Here is a 20,586-nt window from a genome sequence, read left to right as displayed (position 1 = left end):
TGATTTTCAGAAGGACCTTCTGTATTAGAGGGAAGTGAGGAAAGGCGTACAGGAACATTCTCTGCCATGGAAAGCTGAAGGCATTCACTCTCCAGGCTAGTGGAGTGTGATCCCTGGTGCAGAAATTGCTTAGTTGTCTACTCGGGAGGGGGGGGTGGTGAACAGATCACTTGAGGTGTGCCCTACTGGTAGACGATGCCTAGGAAGGTATCCCTGTATGACATCCATTCATGTTGTAGAGAGGATGTTCTGCTGAGCAAGTCCACTTGTTTGTTTTCCTGAGAGGGGATGTAAGAAGCCTGCAGGAAAAGGTTGTGGTTGGCTGCAAGGTCCCAGATTTGTAGAGTTATCTGGCAAAACTGGTATGCCATTGTCCCTCTTTGTTTGTTGAGGTACCACATAACAGTTGTGTTGTCTGTCACAATGTGGAGCAGCCCTGGTTGCAAGATGGGAAGGAAAGCTTTTAGACAGCAGTCATTTCTCTGACATTGATGTATTGCTTCTGCAGGGCAGGAGTCTCACACTGTTGTACCCTGAAATCCTGTAACGCTGCCCCCTACCCCTAGGTCTGATGCATGTGTGTGCATGGATTGAGTGGTGAGGGGAGTTGCAGAGAAATGCTCTGGTTCTGTGAAATTTGCTGAATCCACCACTTTAGCTTTGTTTTTAAGCAGGGCAGAAGGGGAATGTTTAAATAGTGGATATTGAGACCACACATTGTTTAGGTACCACTGGAATTTTCTCATGTTCAGCCTTGCTAATAGGAGCATAGGAATAGTGGTCCCACGAGACCTAGAACTTGCAGACACTGTCTTTCAGATAGATGAAATTCTGAAAGTAGACGTTGAAAATAGGTGGAGAGGGACGGTACTTTGTCCGGTGGGAGAAAGGATCTCATCAGATCTGTTCTGATCCTGAAGCCTAGGAAAACTTTGTCCTGTTGAGGAAGTTGTGAAGGAGAGACATGGTGAACTTGAGATGGGTTTGTAGGGTGGACTCTGATTCTGCCAGAATGAGAATGTCGCCCAGGTAAGCGTAGATTTGTACTCCCTTGGTTCTGCAATAGGCAATGGCTGTGGCAAAGCATTTTGTAAAACTCTGGGAGCTCTAGATAAGCCAAAAGGCAAGGCTGTGAACTGTGAAGAGTGGCCCATGAAGCACAGAAACTTCCTGTGGGGGGTGTCTGATAGGAATGCGCAGGGAAGCATCCTTTAGGTGTAGAGTGGCCATGAAGGCTTGGGAGGGGATGAGGGGTAGGAGAGCTTGAAGGGAGAGCATCCTGAAGGAGGGAACCTTTCGGAACAAGTTCAAATAGGATAAGTCCAGGATTGGTCTCCAAAGGCCATCTTTTTTTGGAACTAAGAAAAGATGGGAATAGAAACCTTATCCTTCTTGTCCTGAGGGAACTGATTCTATAGTTCATAGAGTCAGGAGTTTTCAAAATGAGAGGGAATAGATGAAGCTGATTTTTTGGAGGGAAAGAAATCCTTATTTGGTTTTGTTTTTTTTTTCTTTCCAGGATAGAAAATATCCTTTTGGATGATGGAAAGAACCCAAAGATCTGAGGTGATGGTTTTCCAGAAGGGAAGGCAGTGGGTAAGGTGGGTGGACAGAGGCAGTTGAGCAGGCCAATCATGCTGAAGAGGGGCCTCCCCCTGTCTAGAAAGGGCTGTTTGGTTGGGGGGTCTGGAGCAAGGCTGTCTCCTGAATCCACTATGAGGCCTTGAGGAAGAAGGACGTGATGTTGAGGAAGTCTTTCTGACAAAGGAAGTTTTTGCTGGATATTTCCTGTAATATCTAGGGAAGGGGGACACACCAGCAGATGCTTAATGTCCTGCAGTTCTTTGCTTTTCTCTTGTAAGTTTTTGAAAAGTTCTGCTGAATTTTTTCCAAATAAAAGGTTGTGGTCCAGTGGAGAATCCATGATTTTGGATTTAAAATCCTCTGGTAGAGGTTGTAGGTGAAGCCAGGAGTATTTGCGCAAAGCAGATGCAGAGGCAGCAGACCTGGCTGAGGCCTTTGCATCATAACTGCACCTAATAGAATGTCTGGCTACTTGTGTAGCTAGAGACAGCTTTGATGCAATGTCAGCTTTGGTTGGACGGTTTGGGGTAGAAGTCAACAAGGTGGAAGCCTGGGAGACTAGGTCCAGGGCGTATTTAACCATGTGGGTTTGGTAATTGATAGCCCTGAAAGCCAGGGTAGTGGAGGTGTATACCTTCTTACCCATTCTGTCCATGGTTTTGCTGTCTGTTGGCAAAAGTGAAGAAGAAAGTAACGTCTTAAGACTATCTGTCTGGGGACACAGCAATAACTGATAGGTCAGCCAGGGGAGGTTTCACGAGGAACCTCTGGTCATCAGGAACTTTGTAAAACCTATCTGGCCTTTTAGGGGCAGGAGGTTGAGAATCTGGATTCTTGGAGACTGAGTTAAAGGTATCCAGGAAGGCTGAAAGCACAGGAGGGAGAGCTGAAGGAGAGGGAGACTCAAGTTGCAACAGCTCAAAATATATTTTCTAAGTATCTGACATTAAGGTAGTATCCCACCTGAAGTACTCTTTCATTTTTGAAATAGTTTCCCCAAAGGTAATATCCTCTGGTGGGGAATCTCCTTCAATAGAGTCTTTGTCTGGGGAGTAATAACCACAGGTGAAGCAATTTGAGAGACATAGGAAACTGAGTCCTCAGAAGAGGAGTAGGACTGGTCAGGTTCTTCTTCTTCTACTCCCTGCTGAGTAGTGGGTAAAGGCAGGGAGGAAGCAGGGGCTGGCCTGGGGCTCACCACAGGAATGTTGGTAGGTGCAGGGTCTCTGGCTTAAGGGCCATAAAGGCTTGCATTAAGGAATTGGTAAACGACTGCCAATCTGGAGTTCCTTGAGGCGTAGGGCTCAAGTGTCTAGTTTTTTTTTTTTCTTTGTTGGCATGGGTGCAGGGTTAGGCTTAGAGACAGAAGCCTGGGCTGGAGCAGGAGAGGTCTCGGTTGGCCAACCAAGTAATGGTTCCCCCTCGACATCGGTTATGGCCGGCATCTGGATTAACTCAGCGGGCGTGCTCTCCAAGGCTGCAGTAACGGCCTCTTCCAGAGGAACCGTCAAAGCTGATGGAGTAATCGGGTGTCCCTCGGCCCCCATATCGGTAGTCGGTGGGCCATCCGATGGCGGAGCGCCATCGGGTGTAGGCCTGGAAACCTTGGCCTTCTTTGGTTGTTCAGCTAGGGTGGCCAACTCAGGATCCATCCTGAGAGTGAGGCCTTTTAATCTTTGATTTTCCATGTGGCCAGCTGGCTGCGTAGGGTCTTTGGCACAAAGGACTGACAAATGGAGCAGGCCTTATGGTCGTGCTCCTTACCTAAGCAAAACACACTGGCCATGAGGGTCTTTGTGCGGTATCTGATACCTGCAATTACAATTGCTCTTTTTCTTAGACATCGGTTAAAAGAGAATCTACAGCAACCAAGCTAAAGCATACGTAACAGAGAAAAACCCCAATGGGCTACTTATCTTTTTGAAGTCTTCGGTCGTAGGAGCGAAGTGGTTGAAGCTAATGTTGTCTGCAGCTGAAAGGTTCTGGGGTCTGCGTGTGCAGACATCACATTTATGGTCCCTGGTTTATGGCCCTGCATGTGACGGCCTACGCACCTACAGCAGCCAGGCTTAAGCTTTCGTATAGGAACAGACTTCGGGTAGCCTGAGGAGGGAAATGCCACAGTATGAGTACTGCAACTTAGGAATACAAGGACATCACCCTTTCTACTTTCTGTTGCTCAAGTCGTTGAGATTAAAGATCTTGTGCTCTCAAGTCATCAAAACATAGTGGCAGCAACCTCTCTAAACTCAAACATATTCCCTTTTGCACTCTGCAGTTGCACTTTTTACTGTGACATTCCCCTTATTCTGCAGTACTTCAACCTTAGTCAACTTCTCCAAATAATTCTTAAATTTTTTACCTTCTCTCTTTCACTTTTATTTCTACCTTGTTTTTAAACTCCATTTTCATTTTATCCCACTCACTGGCTATCACTTCTGAAGCAATTTATATTTTCCCTAATAACTTTCAAATAATTTCCACTACCCATTCCATAAATTCTTGTTTATAACAGATAAGTAGGAAAGATCCAGTGTCTCACTTTTACTTCATTACTTTCCATCTTTACATTTGAAGGTGCATGATCTGAAATAAGTAACTGCTTTTGTATCAAAGCTTTCAATTAAATATACATGCTCCTCTGAAATATATTTTTTTATCTAGTCTGGCCCAGGCCCAGTTATTGTACCTTGAGGAATCGTATGTAAATTTTGTCCCAATTCCTAATGCTGAATTATCTAGTCTGGCCCAGGCCCAGTTATTGTACCTTGAGGAATCGTACATAAATTTTGTCCCAATTCCTAATACTGAATTATCTTCTGATTTCATATATGTTTTTCAGAAATCAAGCCTGTTTTGTTAAGTTTTCCCTTCCAGGTTCCCTGATGCATCTTCACTACTGCAAATCAAGTTTTCAGTTCCCACCTATAAGTAATATTCCCTGCTGAAAGTTGATTCCTCCCAAAATGTTCTTAAGCTCCATAATATCAGTTTCTGGTGGAATATAAAGGGTCTATATTAGATACTCGAACATTTAAAAGTTTGAATCACTAAAGAACGAACTTTAGTGATCGAACTTTTAAATGTTTGAACATATATAAAAAAATTAAAAAAAAAAAAAAAGAAAAACTAAAGGGTGTAAAGCAGGGGGGACAAGCCCCTCCTTCGCCCCCCACTACTTAAATATACCAAGATGGTGCTACAGTGTAGGAAATGGGAAATTTTCTGTTTCCGCACTGTTGCACACCGAAGTGTGACCTCGGAGTTGGTATATTTAGGTAGCGGGGAGGTGCAGGGGGGCTTGCCCCCCTGCTTACACCTTTTACTTTTTCTTTTTTTTAAAATATTGTTTTTATAGATATTCGAACGTTTAAAAGTTCAATGACTAAAGTTCTTTCTTTAGTGATTTGAACTTTTAAACGTTTGAATATCTAACATAGACCCAATACAAATACATGTCAGCATAATCCTCCTCCCTTGCCAATGACCCCATTACTATAAATCTACCATCAATATATTTTTTTCCTCTTCTATCACTATCGCAGTCCCTCTAACAATCAGTATTATTATTTATTTTTTCCTTTGCATCTTTTTCCTTTGTTTCTGCTGGATGCCGAAATCCTTTCTTTGTCAAATTAACATGTTCATTAACAACCAAATGTGTATCTATTTGCACACATTTCTTAATGTAATTCAATAATCTTAGCTTTTTGTGTATACCTATAAGGCCATTCAAATTCCATGATAACACTGACAGAGTAGCCATTATGATAGCAAGCTATTACTGACGCTTAAGACACAACAGTTCTGGTGAATGCGTATTTTCATCTTTTGGCTTACACGCACACACCGTTTGGCAGTTGATCTACACAGTTACTTCTCATCTTCATTTTAACCTATGTAATTTTTCAAGACTTTTTGCTTCAACGACAACACTCAAAAACACTAATCATTTTCAGAACACTTCCATCCTCATTTAGATTAGAACACACACACAAAACTATGCATATTTTCAACAAATGAAGTTAACCCCCTCCAAACAGGAGTGGTCATTCCAAATAGACTGCTGCACCCCAGGTGTTACCTAATTGAAAATTAAGGTTACCTGAGCTAAAGCGCACATCGCATCCTGCACTCCCACTTACACTGCTTGCTACCTGCTCTCTTATCTTTATTATCTTTACAGATGTGGAAAACAGCTTTTATACTTTCAGTCAGTAAACATTACAGTTTAGCCCTTAGAAAAGTACACCGGCTAACTTTAAACAAAGAAACTAAACTGTGCACTGTTCTATCAAATGTACTAAAGTACTAAGAATGATGGAGAGGCTAATACAACATATTCACTTCTCAGTTTCAAACTTTATTTTTCAATGAACTGCCTGTTACACTTCTCTTAGCCAAGAGGGATAAGTAAACTTAGCTGACAGAATTTTCTAATGGAAAAAAAAAAAACAAGTTAAGATGAATTATTTAAGTGCATGGTGTAAAAAAGGATTCAGTTATAACAGCTAAGAATATACGAGAAGTGACTACACTTGCAGACAAAGCTTGTCTCAAACAAAGCAATCAGTAATATAAAAAAAATAACTTTGCAGATGAATAAAAAAAATGTGTTAATGTCATTCAGAATGTAATGTACAGAATAACTCTGGTAAACGGTCTGCACCCGCAGACTTAGTCTCTCCCGCTGAGAGAATTTGCTAATGAAAAAAAAAAAAAGCTAACAACTTACTACATGCAAGAAACTGACCATTATCCATGCCCTTCATGATTTTATCTCATTTTTCAGGACTATTAGCTTAAAAAAGTCTTGACCATAAATTAAAATAAGGACTTAAATCTAGGTAACTTCCCTTGTAAAAACAAGAACTATAATCTTAATTCTACATATATGATCAATACACTTCAACACTCCACTGCTCACCAATGCAGCCCAATATCATAACAGCATATCAACTTTAACTTGTTTCTTTATAGCCTTTCTTATCTTGTCATAGTGTAAGGCCAGTATATCCTACAACTAAAAAGCCCTTGTTTGCTTTAATATCTTTAACATATAAAGCAGTCACTGAAAAGATTCCCTTACTATGCATTTAAAATACCACTGACTGCTTACTGTACAAAACTGCTTTATAATCATCATCTTCTTTCGGCTGTTCCCGTTAGGGGTCGCCACAGCGGATCACCTGTTTCCATTTATTCCTGTCCTCTAAATCTTGCTCTGTCACACCAACCACCTGCATATGTCCTCTCTCACCACATCCATAAACCTTATCTTAGGCCTTCCTCTTTTCCTGTTACCTGGTAGCTTCATCCTTAGCATCTTTTTCCCAATATACTCAGCATCCCTCCTCAGCACATGACCAAACCAACGTAATCTTGCCTTTCTGGCTTCATCTCCAAACCTTCCAACCTGGGCTGACCCTCTAATATACTTATTCCTAATCCTGTCCACCCTCATCACACCCAGTGCAAATCTTAACATCTTTAACTCTACCACATCCAGCTCAAACGCCTGCCTTTTTGTCAGTGCCACTGTCTCCAACCCATATAACATAGCTGGACTCGCTACCCTTTTGTAGACCTTCCCTTTCACTCTTACAGGTACTCGTCTGTCACAAATCACTCCTGACACTCTTCTCCACCCACTCCATCCTGCCTGTACTCTCTTCTTCACCTCTCTTCCACACTCACCGTTACTCTGAACTATTGACCCCAAGTATTTAAACTCATCCACCTTCACCAGCTCTACTCCTTGCATCCTCACCATTCCTCTATCCTCTCTCTCATTCACAGACATATATTCTGTCTTAGTCCTGCTGACCTTCATTCCTCTTCTCTCTAGAGCATATCTCCATCTCTCCAGGGTCTCCTCCACCTGTTCCCTACTCTCACTACAGATCACAATGTCATCTGCAAACATCATAGTCCACGGGGACTCCTGTCTGATCTCGTCTGTCAACCTATCATCACTGCAAATAAAAAAGGGCTCAGAGCTGATCCTTGATGTAACCCCACCTCCACCTTACACGCATCCGTCACTCCCACAGAAGGCCTCACCGTTGTCACACTACCCTCGTACATATCCTGTACCACTCTTACATACTTCTCTGACACTCCTGACTTCCTCATACAATACCACAACTCCTCTTTAGGCACCCTATCATATGCTTTCTCTAAGTCTACAAAAACACAATGCAACTCCTTCCGACATTCTCTGTACTTCTCCATCAACACTCTGAGCAAACATCGCATCTGTACTGCTCTTTCCCAGCATGAAACCATACTGCTGATCACTAATCATCATGTCCCTTCTTAACCTAGCTTCCACTACTCTTTCCCATAACTTCAAGCTGTGACTGATCAATTTAATCTCTCTGTAGTTACTACAGCTCTGCACATCACCCTTATTCTTAAAAATCGGTACCAAAACACTTTTTCTCCATTCCTCAGGCATCCTCTCACTTTCCAAGATTTCATTAAACTATCTGGTTAAAAACTCCACTGCCATTTCACCTAAACACCTCCATGCTTCCACAGGTATGTCATTTGGGCCAACAGCCTTTCCGTTCTTCATCCTCTTCATAGCTATCCTTACTTCCACCTTGCTAATCGATTGTACTTCATGATTCACTATCCCTACATTATCCAACCTTCTCTCCCTCTCTTTCTCTTCAATCATCAACCCCTCAAAGTACTCTTTCCATCTCCTCAACACACTTTCCTCGCTTGTGAGTATGTTTCCCTCATTATCCTTTATCACCCTTACCTACTGCACATCTTTCCTAGCTCGGTCCCTCTGTCTAGCCAATCGGTACAGGTCATTTTCTCCCTCCTCAGTGTCCAACCTTTCATACAACTCTTCATTTGCCTTATCCTTAGCCTTCGCCACCTCTCTCTTTGCCATGCACCTCATCTCCTTATACTCCGGTCTACTTTCTTCATCTCTCTGACAATCCTACTTTTTCTTTGCCAACCTCTTTCTCTGTATACTCTCCTGTACTTCCTCATTCCACCACCATGTCTCCTTGTCGTCCTTCCTCTGTCCAGATGTCATACCAAGCACCTTTCTAGCCATCTCTCTTACTAGCTCTGCTGTAGTTACCCAGCTATTTGGCAACTCTTCACTGCCACACAGTGCCTGTCTTAACTCATCCCTGAACTTCACCCCACAATTACCCTTTTTCAATTTCCACCATTTGATCCTTGGTGCTGCCCTCAAACTCCTCCTCCTCTTCTTGATAACCAACGTCATCCTACAAACCACCATCCTATGCTGCCTAACTACACTTTCCCCGGTCACCACTTTACAGTCTCCAATCTCCTTCAAACTGGCCCTCCTACATAAGATATAATCCACCTGTGTGCATCTTCCTCCACTCTTGTATGTCACCCTATGCTCCTCCCTCTTGTTAAAATACGTATTCACCACAGCCATGTCCATCCTTTTCGCAAAATCCACTACCATCTGATCTTCTGCATTCCTTTGTTTAACACCATACCTACCCATCACTTCCTCATCCCCTCTGTTCCCCTCACCAACATGCCCATTGAAATCTGCTCCAATCACCACTCTCTCACCCTTGAGTACAGTCATCACCACTTCATCCAATTCACTCCAAAATTTTTCTTTCTCATCCATTGAGCACCCAACTTGTGGAGCATATGCACTAACAACATTCATCATTACACCATCAATTTCCAGCTTCATAAACATCACTCTATCCGACACTCTTTTCACCTCCAAAACACTCTTAGAATACTGTTCCTTCAGAATAACTCCTACGCCATTTCTCCTGCCAGCTACACCATGGTAAAACAATTTAAACCCACCTCCGATACACCTCGCCTTACTCCCCTTCCATCTGGTCTCTTGCACACACAATATAGCAACCTTCCTTCTGTCCATCATATCAGCTAGCTCTCTCCCTATACCAGTCATACTGCCAACATTCAAAGTTCAGACCCTCACTACCACAGTCCTAGCCTTTCTCCTCTCTTCCTGCCTTCGGCCATGCCTTCCGCCTCTTCTCCTCCTTTGGCCAACAGTAGCCCAATTTCCGCCAGCACCCTGTTGGCTAACAGTACTGGTGGCGGTGCTTTATAATATAACAAGCAATTTACATCATGAAATTTTATACAAACATAAATAAGAAAAAAAACTGTTTTACTTACAGTTATTTATTCATTCCCTTCATTGTACCACCAAACATTAATGACAAAGCGGGTTACATACTTAACAGTTCACCCACAAGTTTTACAACTTCAAAAGAATTCCAGTCTTTCTTAGCCAATTTTTTTTTTTTTTGGAAATCCATGCGTCACATGTCTATTCCTATATCCAGTGGGATTGAAGCTTTATAGTCTCCCATTTTTGTCAGTGTTGCTAGTCTTCCTGGTCAACTCCATTTCCTAACCCCAGTCTCTAGTTCAAGTCCAAGGTATTCACAATTCTTCCAATCAGCTCCTGCACTTTTCCTATTTCTCAAGCATTTCTATTTGGAAAGTCTCTCTATGGGCTTTGTTGTCAAAAGAATGAGAAACAGAGTCTCCTTCTGCTTGTTAGCTCACTCTTTGTTGAATAAATGTTTTTATAGGTACATACTAGGCACAGTCTAAGAGAAAATTAATGATTCTTGATCAAATTTTCTCCAAAGCATTCTCTGGTTAAGTGACTTGCTCAAGATCACACAGTAGACAAATGATGTCTGTGGGAATCAATCCTGTACCACAGGAAGCAATTAGTTAACAACTCACTGCCTAAGTCCCTTTTACCAAATGTCAGCCTGTTCTACATCAAAAATGTCTTTGATCTTCCGGGAAAAAGTATTCTGAAGATAGCTGGATACAAGCAGCTTGAATTTTTCATCTGCCTATTGAGTGACAGATGGCTTGCATCTCCTTCTGCCTGGTGTACAGTGAATAATCATTTTCCACAAACACTCTGTTGGCTCCAATTTTAATACTTTTCCTTTCTTCCACAATTTTGTCAGCAGGAACCCTTTCTGTGGGTATGACTGCATCTTTATCACTATAGGTCTTTGCTGCTTTCTCATTGCTAGGTTTGGTGAATACACACAATCTGATCTGATGTGTGCCCTTTCAATTAACAAATCCCGCTGTGAAACACCAATCCCGTTGCTTATTTGTACTTGCATAAAATTAGTTCAGTCTGTTCTTTCCAGATTCACTGGTACAACAGAAAACCACAGGTTTTCTCTGTGCACTCGTCTTCTAACTCTAGCATTTTTTTTGAAACTGATCTTCTCAAGAGACTTTTTACTTCTCTTCGGCCTCTGAGTTTTGCAGTTTTATCAGTTCATCTTAACAGCTTGCAAAAGTGTTATTTTTTTTGTGGGACCTTTTGTTATTTGCACTGAAATATTCTTTCAGTACTTCACTTATTTTAAATACCTCTCAGAACATCTGATTTACTTTTCCTCTAAATTACTATAAACCATCTCCTTAATCAAAGCAGAAATATAAATAAGAAGTTATGCACCTACCATAACATTCCATGTTAGTTGTCTTCTCTCGCCTTCTTTCTTGCTTGATGGGTTCGGAGCCGATCCTCGGCTCTGACTCGGCCACTTACTAAAGCTCGAGAGCTAATTTTACCGGCTCGAGGCAACCCTATATCCCATGATGGTAGGCGATAACTACTCAGATCTCGTTTGGTAGCTGAAGAAAAAATCAGGCAACATAGTCTTCCAACTGGAGAGGAGGGGGAAAGGGATAACCCAACCAAAGATCCCAATCTAAGCTAAAGTTACACTAGGACAAGCTATTAGGCTGGCAATGCTAGATCAGGACTCTTCAAGGAAGAGGAAAATCTTCTCGGTCTGTCCAGGCTAGGGGGATGGTGGGCAGGACGCAAGAAAGAAGGCGAGAGAAGACAACTAACATGGAACGTTATGGTAGGTACATAACTTCTTAATGTTAAGTTGTCAATCTTGCCTTCATTCTTGCTGGATGGGACCACGTCCCTAGCACCTTCATCCTGGGTGGCTCATTGGAACAGACTCTTGAGAACGGCGGAACCAAAATTTGCCCTATTTTCTGGAGGCCAAGTCCAATTTATAATGCGAAACAAATGTATGAGGAGAGGCCCATGTGGCTGCCGCACAAATAGTGTCTATTGGTAGCCTAGCTTGAAAGGCTGTAGATGTAGCTAGTGCTCTAGTTGAATGGGCTATTGGCCTAGAAGTCAATTCTCTACCTCTGAGCTGATAAATATATGTGATCACAGAAGACAGCCACCTAGATAGGGTTACCTTAGATACCGGAAGGCCTTTCTTATTCTCTGCATAAAATAAAAATAGTTGATCAGATTTCCTGATTTGTTTAGTCCTGTCCAAACAGTAACGGAGCTGGCGATGAACATCCAGATAATGTAGTTTTTGCTCCGCCCTATTAGAATAATTTGGGAAAAAAACTGGGAGATCAATTGATTGATTCAAATTTGTCTGCGAAGCCACCTTGGGTAAGAAGGACGGATTAGTCCTTAGAGAAACTCTGTCTTTGTGGAAGACTAAATAGGGAGGATGAATGCAGAGGGCATGAAGCTCAGATACTCTCCTAGCAGATGTAATGGCGACTAGGAAGAGTGTCTTCCAGGAAAGTAATTTCAATGAACAGGAAGCCGCAGGTTCAAAGGGGGGAAGAATCAAGGATGTTAAGACCAAATTTAGATCCCACTGTGGTGGAGGATCTTTGATCGGGGGCTTAAGTAAAAATACACCTCAAAGGAATGCCTTGCAAAGCTTATGGGACATGATGCTGCGGTCCGACAGGCCTATATGGAAATTTGAAATGGCTGCCAACTGAACTTTTACTGTGGAGGAAGAAGATCCTGAATGAAAAATTTCAGCTAGGAAGTCCAAGATCGAATGAATTGGAGCAGTAAAGGGATCTATATTCTTAGCCTTTGCCCAGAAGGAGAAACGTTGCCATTTACTAGTGTAAATCCTTCTGGTGGAAGATTTAAGGGAGGCTACTATGATATCCTGGACGGGATTAGAAATCATAGGAAGCCTGGCTAGGGACGGAAGTGGAGCAACCAAGCAGTGAGGTTGAGAGAATGTAGGGATTGGTGCAGCTGCCCCGACTGATGGGTCAAAAGATCTGGGACTGGATCCAGATGCCAAGGCTGTACCAATAGATAACGGTGCAGGAACGGAAACCATATCTGTCGAGGCCAAAAAGGGGCAATGAGAATCATCTTGGCTCTCAAGGCGGTTGCTTTCTGAATTACTTGTGGTATTAGCGGAAGGGGTGGAAAGGCATAGAGAAGTCCCTGAGGCCAATCTTGGAATAGAGCATCTCTGGGGGGATGGCCTGGAAGGGGGAAGAGTGTGAAGAAGTTGGGGCATTTGCTGTTTTGAGGCGAAGCAAAAAGATCGCAACAAGGAAGGCCCCACTTCTGAAAGATCTCTTCTGCCACAGATTGTTTGAGAGACCACTCGTGTGGCATGAGTATAGCTCTGCTCAACCTGTCCGCTATGATGATGGACTTCCTGGGGATATGCGTTGCTATCAGAAACCGCTGAGAAGAGATTGCCCAGTGCCAAAGTCTGAGTGCCTCTCGACACAGGGGATAGGACTTGGTTCTGCCCTGCTTGTTGATATACCACACTACGGACATATTGTCCGTTTGGATTGCAATAGTCCCCAGGGGAAGAGAGTCATGGAGGGCTTGCAATGTTAAAAGCACTGCTCTCATCTCCAGGACATTTATGTGCAGGTGGCATTCGAAAGGTTGCCAAGTGCCATGGACCATCTTGCCCTGAAAATGCCCCCCCCCACCCGATTAGGGAGGCGTCCAATGTAACTGTGGCGACCGGGGAGGGAGGAACAAAGAGTCTGCCTTGATGGACTTGAGGGGACAACATCCACCAAGACAGATGACTTTTGCAAATTGGAGTTATCATGATCTTGTGATGCATAGGGAGTCGTTGAAAAGACCATTGGGCGAAAAGCATCCACTGTAGAAGACGCATGTAAAAACGTGCAAGAGGAAGAAGTGTTACGGCGGCTGCCATAAGACCCAATACTTTCAGGACATACCTGGCCTGAAGTTTGTCGCTCTGAAGAAGAACATGGACATGGTTTTGAATATCTAAGACCCTTTGATCTGTTAACTTTGCTGAAAGTTGTACGGTGTCCAAGTTAGCGCCTATAAAGGTAATAGACTGACAAGGCGACAAGGCGACAAGGCAGACTTTTCGAAATTTATAGAGATTCCTAGCCCTCTGCAAATGTGAATGGTGTAATCTCTGGCTTGGAGAAGTTGATGCCTGGTGGTGGCAGTGAGGAGCCAGTCGTCTAGATATGGAAACACCTGGAATCCTTGACATCTCAGGTGAGCCGTAACTGCTGCCATACATTTGGTGAACACTCTGGGGGCTGTAGTGAGACCAAAGGGCAGAGCTCTGAATTGGTAGTGACTGGCCCCCAGCCGAAAGCGGAGAAACCTTCTGGAGCGCCTGTGAATTTTGATGTGATAGTACGCATCCTGAAGGTCCACAGAGCACATCCAATTGTCCTTGCCCAGAAAGGGTAGAATGGACTGTAATGTGACCATCCGGAATCTTGTTCTCTTTACAAACTTGTTTAGTTTGCTGAGATCTAATATTGGTCTCCAGTCCCCTGTCTTTTTCGGCACCAAAAAGAACCTTGAGTAGATTCCGGATCCTAGTTGGTATGCTGGGACTGGCTGGATAGCTCTTTTTGCTAGCAGTTTTGATATCTCTGGTACTGCTAGTTCCCTTAGACCGGGTGGAACGTCTGGAAGGGTTGCCTTTTGCTGAATTGGGGTTTGGATAAAGGGAATTTTGTAACCCTCGGATATGATCGACTGAACCCATTTGTCTTGAGTAAGGGAAAGCCAGGCTTTTGGGTACAGCGACAATCTTCCCCCGACTGCCTCCGAAGGTGGACAATCGGGCAACATCTCAGGGATGCTGGAAGGGTTTTTGTCAGAGAGAGGCTCCCTGCTACCCTGATTCTGCAGACCCCCTCTGCCCCTAGGGCAGCGTCTGTTGTTGTTACCCCCCTCTGCCTCTGGGGGTAAACTGACCTCGTGCGTCAGGCGTGACTCCTTGAGATTTGAGGAACCACACTTTCCCACCCTTCTGACCCTTAGGGTATGGTCTTGAAGGGGTGGAGAAATGGACTCCTACGGCAGAAAGAGTCTTGCCATCTTGTTCGCATCTGGTCAAGGTGTCTTTCACTTGAGGTCCGAACAAGGTTGAACCATCAAAAGGGGAATTTGTGAAGGACGCCTTGAAGGGGTCTGCAAAACTACAAAGCCGCATCCAGGCGTGCTGCCTTAATGCCACTCCTGTGCCTGCGCCCCTACTCGCTCCATCGGCTGCATATGAAATGAGCCACATGGAGGAGTTAACAATAGAGTTTAGGGTTCCTAGCTGTGAGTTAATTTTATCCTGGGACCCAGCAGCTGACGGATCCTGTAAAACTTCTCCCAACTCTTTGAGAACATCTCTCTGAAGGCGGGTGAAGTGACGCAAGTAATTCAGCGACCGCATGGCAAAGGTCGCTAAAGAAAACATCTATCCATAGTCCTAGAATCCTTGTTAGGAGGATGGATAGGTACTGAATGATCGGCTAGTTCCCTCTTGGTGGCTGCAGCCACCACCATGGCATCAACCGGGACACCTGTCAAAAATTGCCTATCAGTTGGGGCCATAATGAATTTAGAAGGCCTCCGAGGAGTGGGTTCCACCGAATCTGGGGCTGTCCTTGCCTTCCGAGCCACCACATCCATAAGGGGGTCGAAAGGCGGAGACACCCAGGAGGTGGAGGGTTGAGAACCAAACTCCTCCAGGTAAACCGACTCATCCTCGGAAGGATTAAGGGAAGGCCAGTTCCCCCTCTGCTTAAGGATTTCAAGGATGTCTGAGAAAGAGACATCCTCAGAGGGGGACCTTGGGGATCCCTCAGACTCATCCAAGTCGGTATCGGATGTAATGGACTCGGAGGAGTCCACATGTTTCCTCTTACATGTCCTCTTATGCGTAGGTTCACCTGACGGGTCAGGAGAAGCCTCGGAAGAGGAAGATATTTCCAGTGGGGAAACCTGAGGCGTTGGATCTCTGGGCCCAGGAGCAAGAGAGTGGGAAGAGACGTCAGCAGGCACTGTAGTGGGAGGAGCTGATGGAGCTGACCATTGACCATGCCCTGGGGCTAGTACGCTCATCACCTCGAAGGCTCCCCTATCAGAGAGGCCAGAGTGCTCCAGCTCCGAAGAGGTAGGAACCCCAGGCCGCACCGACAGGGACGGCTCCGAGGCCGATGTTGGGGCTGAGCTCACCAGCGCCGACACTCCGAGAGGGAGAATGGGGTCGGACAAGGGTCCGATGCCACCCGCCCCCTCGGAGCCGGCGAGAGAGACCAGGCGCCTGGATCCCTCCAATGAAGGCATCAAGGAGAAGATCGGAGCAGAGGACGATGGAGCCGAAGGGGGAGGTATCGGCTCCAATGCCACAACAGTCACGGCTCCGAGAAGCTCCGACTCCAAACTCTGAGGGAGAGCCGAAGGAGGAGTATTAGGTGGAGTTGTAACAGCCGCTGTCTGATGAGATGGACTATGAAGCATTTGGGCCAATGTCTGAGACTTTAACAGTCTACTCACCACTCTCTCAAGGTCATGGTCAGAAAGCCTGGATGACCGAGAAGATTGGCTCCGATGGCTCCGCTCCGAGAGCAGGGGTGATCTCGGAGCCGAATGGATAGACTCCAACGATGGGGATCTGGACCTCTTTCTGGAGGTAGATGGAGCCGAAGGTACGTTGGCTCCAGCCGGAGCCGACCGTGAATGTAAGGACTCATCGGTATCGGCGCCGAGTGGAGCCGATACTGGAAGCTGCGACACAGAAGGATCGGCTCCAGCCGGAGCCGATCTTGCCACAGAAGGTGAGCCAGCAGCCGAAGGCTTAGGACTCGGAGCCGACGGTTTTGCTGGCTTCGAGGGCTTCCCCGGCACAGACTTAGTCGGGGAGCCCTCGGGCTTTAACAAGCCCCTTAATATTAATTTGTTCCTGCGCTCCTGCAGGACTCTTGCGCTGAATGCATGGCACACAGAACAAGAGTCCTGCAGGTACAGGGGTCCCAGGCAGTAAACACAAGAAGTGTGACCATCTGTCAGAGACATTTTCTGACAGCACGAGTCACACTTCTTGAAGCCTGAGACCTTTGTCTCCTTCGACATATCGGTGTCGAAGTAGTACTAGCAAAAAACACACACACACAAACACCCGATCCAAAAACAAACTAATAAAAAATTAGGGATACTGGGGTACAAACGCATCCAAACACACCACACAATCCCTGACATGAGTTAGGAAAGGGGCAGGCTTAAGGCCTAACCTAGAGGGGGATGTATAATTAGGGATAGGGAAATACAAGGTACTAACGGGGTAAAGGGTTTAAAATTAACCGCTAAGTATCTAACAGAAAAAAAGGAGTGGGAACTAAGTAAAAAGGATGACTAAATGTCTTTAATTTCTAAAACTTACCAAGAGCCGGTAAAAACGCACCTCGCAAGCGAAACCGGCAAACGAGATCTGGGTAGTTATCGCCTAGCATCATGGGATCTAGGGTTGCCTCAAGCCGGTAAAATTAGCTCTTGAGCTTTAGTAAGTGGCCGAGTCGGAGCCAAGGATCGGCTCCGAACCATCCAGCAAGAATGAAGGCGAGATTGACAACTTAACATCTGATTTTTCAGCTAAAGGATTCTTCCCAGATTTTTATCTTCTCTTCCTGATTAATTTTCTCAGCGGTTCTCCAAATTTCTTTTTTCTGGTATCCAGGCAGTGTAATGACTAGCCAATGACCAAAATTTCCCAAACTGGCAGTTTCACTGGCCTCTTTTCCACAGTTTCTGTTTTCAAATTGGAGGAGCTGAAATCAATCTGTCGATCAATGTGCAGCCATTTTGGAAGTCCCTCAAGATATCACAGCCGTCTTAAAGTACTCTGCCTGGATGCCAGCAAAGAAGAAATTTGGAGAACCTGAAAAGAAAATCAAACACTAAAGATGAAGAGAAAACATTGGGGAAAAGCCTCCAACTGTTCAGCAAAAAGAAGTTCAAGCTTCAGCTTTGGTTCAAGCGACGGCTTCTAGTAATTTACAGGAAATACTAAATCAAATGTACTCAGAAGTGACTAAAATAAATGAAACAATGATCAAATAAGAAAAGACTGAAAAAAGCAAGAAGCTTTAATTAGCTATTCAGATAAACTGACAAAACTATGAAAATCAGAGGATGAAATGAAGAAAAGGCTGTCTGAATAGGAGTTTTCTGAAGAGCTATTTCAAACAATAACCTTAGAAAACAGAGCATGCAGGGAGATTTTCTGGTATACCAGACAAACCATGAGGAACATTAATTTTGAGAAAACAGAAACATGCAACTGGACTGATGTTACACAGTAGGACTTATTAATTTAAAAGGCACATCAAGGGTATGTTCTAAACCCAGCCGTGAGAAAGAAGCAAAGACCTATATTAGAAAAGAGGCAATCATATCAACAGAAAGAGATGATCCTGATAAACCTGTGGCAAAAGGAAAAGCATTAAAATTTGGAGACAGTGGAGTGTTTGGATCAAATAATTACACTAAGCAAAAGAGAAGTGGACTTGTCCCAACAATCAGGCTATGTGGCGAAGTTAAGGGTGGCATTTAAGCTGCTATATCTACCTGTCCTTACAGTATTTTTCCTAAAGGATTAAATAAAATGTTTATACAGAGCAGGCTAAGGAGGAAATAAAGTTTATCTAATAAAATGTGAGCCAGCAAGCAGAAGAGGACTTATTCTTCTGACAAAGCTCAGAGAGACACTCTGCCAGTGAAACCTTTTCCAATATTTTAAAGGAAAATGCTTGAGAAAAAAAACAGCATAGCAGATAACTAGAAAAATCAGGAACTCAACCAGAGTCTGATGCTGGGCAATAAAAATGATCAGGAGGTAGACCAGCAACACTGAAATTAGTGAATATATGGGAGACCATAAAGCAATCATATATGTGAACTATGGCTTTGCAAAGAAAAGTGGCTGAGAAAGGCTGGAATTTTCTTGACTTTGTTAAACGTATGGGAAGAATGTAAACCATTTACCCTGCATTATGCTATTAATGTTTAGAAGGGCACTAAAGGGGGGAAAAAGTAGCAACTGCAAGTAAAAAAAGTTAGGCACTTACCATAACATTCCATGTGTGTTGTCCATCTCAACCTTTATTCTCATTGATGGGATCAGATCCAAACCATCAGATCTGTCTCAGCCATTTCAATGCTGCTATGAAAAAGAATCATCCGAGAAGTTGCCTCAGACCAGAGAGGATCCGGAACTTACTCAAGATTCTTTTTAGTTCCAAAGAAAACAGGAGACTGGAGACCCGTCTTGGATCTCAGCAATCTAAACAAATCAGTGGAAAAGCGAAGTTCCATATGGTAACACTACAGTCGATTCTTCCATTTCTGGAAAAGACAGTTGGATGTGCTCTGTAGGCCTTCAGGATGTGTACTACCACATAAGAAAGGAAAGGCAATCCACAAGGTACTTGCGATTCTGGCTAGGAGCCAGTCATTTCCAGTTTCGAGCTCTGCCCTTTGGTCTCACTACAGCCCCCAGAGTGTTCACCAAATGCATGGCAGTAGTGGTGGCTCACCTGTGATGCCAAGGATTCCAGGTATTTCCGTATCTGGACGACTGGCTCATAACTGCCCTGACCAGACATCATCTGCTACAAGCCAGGGACTATACCCTACAACTCTGTTCCTCCCTAGGTATTACCAGGGATTATAAAAAATCTGCTCTAGAGCCATATCAAAGTTTGGTCTTCATAGAGGCAGAAATAAACACTTCTACAATGATAGCAAAGCTTCCACAAAACAGAGTAGACTATCTTTGTTATTACATAAGACTGATTGGAAAGAAACAAGCCTCTGTCAAGCTAGTTCTCCAAGTACTAGGAAAAATGGCTGCTTCAATTGTTCTCATTCCCTTAACTCATCTCTACATGAGACACAATGGTCAGTTCTAGAACTTTCTATAATGCACAAGATTAGAATAATGAATTCTTGCAAAAAGGATCTCCAATGGTGAGTTTAATCTCATGTGGTAGCTCAAGGCCATCTTTTTGTTCTCCCTCAACCCCAAGCCACAGCGACCATGGATGCTTCCCAGATTGGAGGGGGGGGGGTTATCTCAGGAAGAATGTTCAAGGGATTGGGCAACAACACGAGGTTCATCTGCACATAAATATCCTGGAGATGAGGGCTGTGCTTTTAGCATTGCAAGCATTTCAAAACTCCTTCCTCTGGGAATGATAGCAATCCAGTCAGACAACATATCTGTGGTCTGATACATAAACAAATGGGGGGCCAGATCTTACCTGCTTTGTCTAGAAGCCCTGAGGGTCTGGCAATGAGCAACAGCTTTCATCTGATTTCTGATAGCAATGCACTTCCTGGGGAATTCCAGTGTAATTGCAGACAAATTGAGCAGAGCCATTTTATGGCCACGAGTGGTCCCTCAACCAGAAAGTTGCGGAAGACATTTTCCAAAAATGGGGCCAGCCTTGCGGCGATCTCTTTGCATCACCCACCAGTACCAGTGCAGCAACTACTTTGCCCTGATTCCCCCCCAATACAAAAATCTGTCACCACCATGGGATCTGAATTTTGTTTTGTCAATCATCTGCTCTGCCGCCTTGGTACCATCTGCTACCTGTGATTTGAAATCTCTCTCCTGGAAAACACTTTTCTTAGTGGCCATTATTTCTGCTAGGAGAGTTTCAGAATTGCAAGCCTTGTCTGCCAGGCCTCCATACCTTGTTTTTCATAAGGACAGAGGAGTTTCTTTATGTACTAACCCCTCTTTTTTGTCTAAGGTTATGCTGGAGTATACCTCAACCAATCTATTCAGCTACCATTTTACTTTCCAAACTTCCAAAATAAAGGTGAATATTCACTACATC

At 44.1% G+C, this 20,586-nt stretch overlaps 1 protein-coding gene across 1 annotated transcript in view; it reads right to left on the bottom strand.

Annotated features, from left to right (window-relative positions):
• NINL (ninein like) overlaps positions 1-20,586 on the bottom strand; it is a 1,970,063-nt gene that overhangs the window by 345,631 nt on the left and 1,603,846 nt on the right. The gene's annotated exons all lie outside the window — the stretch shown is intronic.

Source organism: Protopterus annectens, chromosome 1.part2 (assembly GCF_019279795.1).
Source record: "Protopterus annectens isolate FY-2018-M chromosome 1.part2, PAN1.0, whole genome shotgun sequence".
Classification (NCBI taxonomy): Eukaryota; Metazoa; Chordata; order Ceratodontiformes; family Protopteridae; genus Protopterus; species Protopterus annectens.
This window is presented reverse-complemented; position numbering and strand designations above follow the sequence as displayed.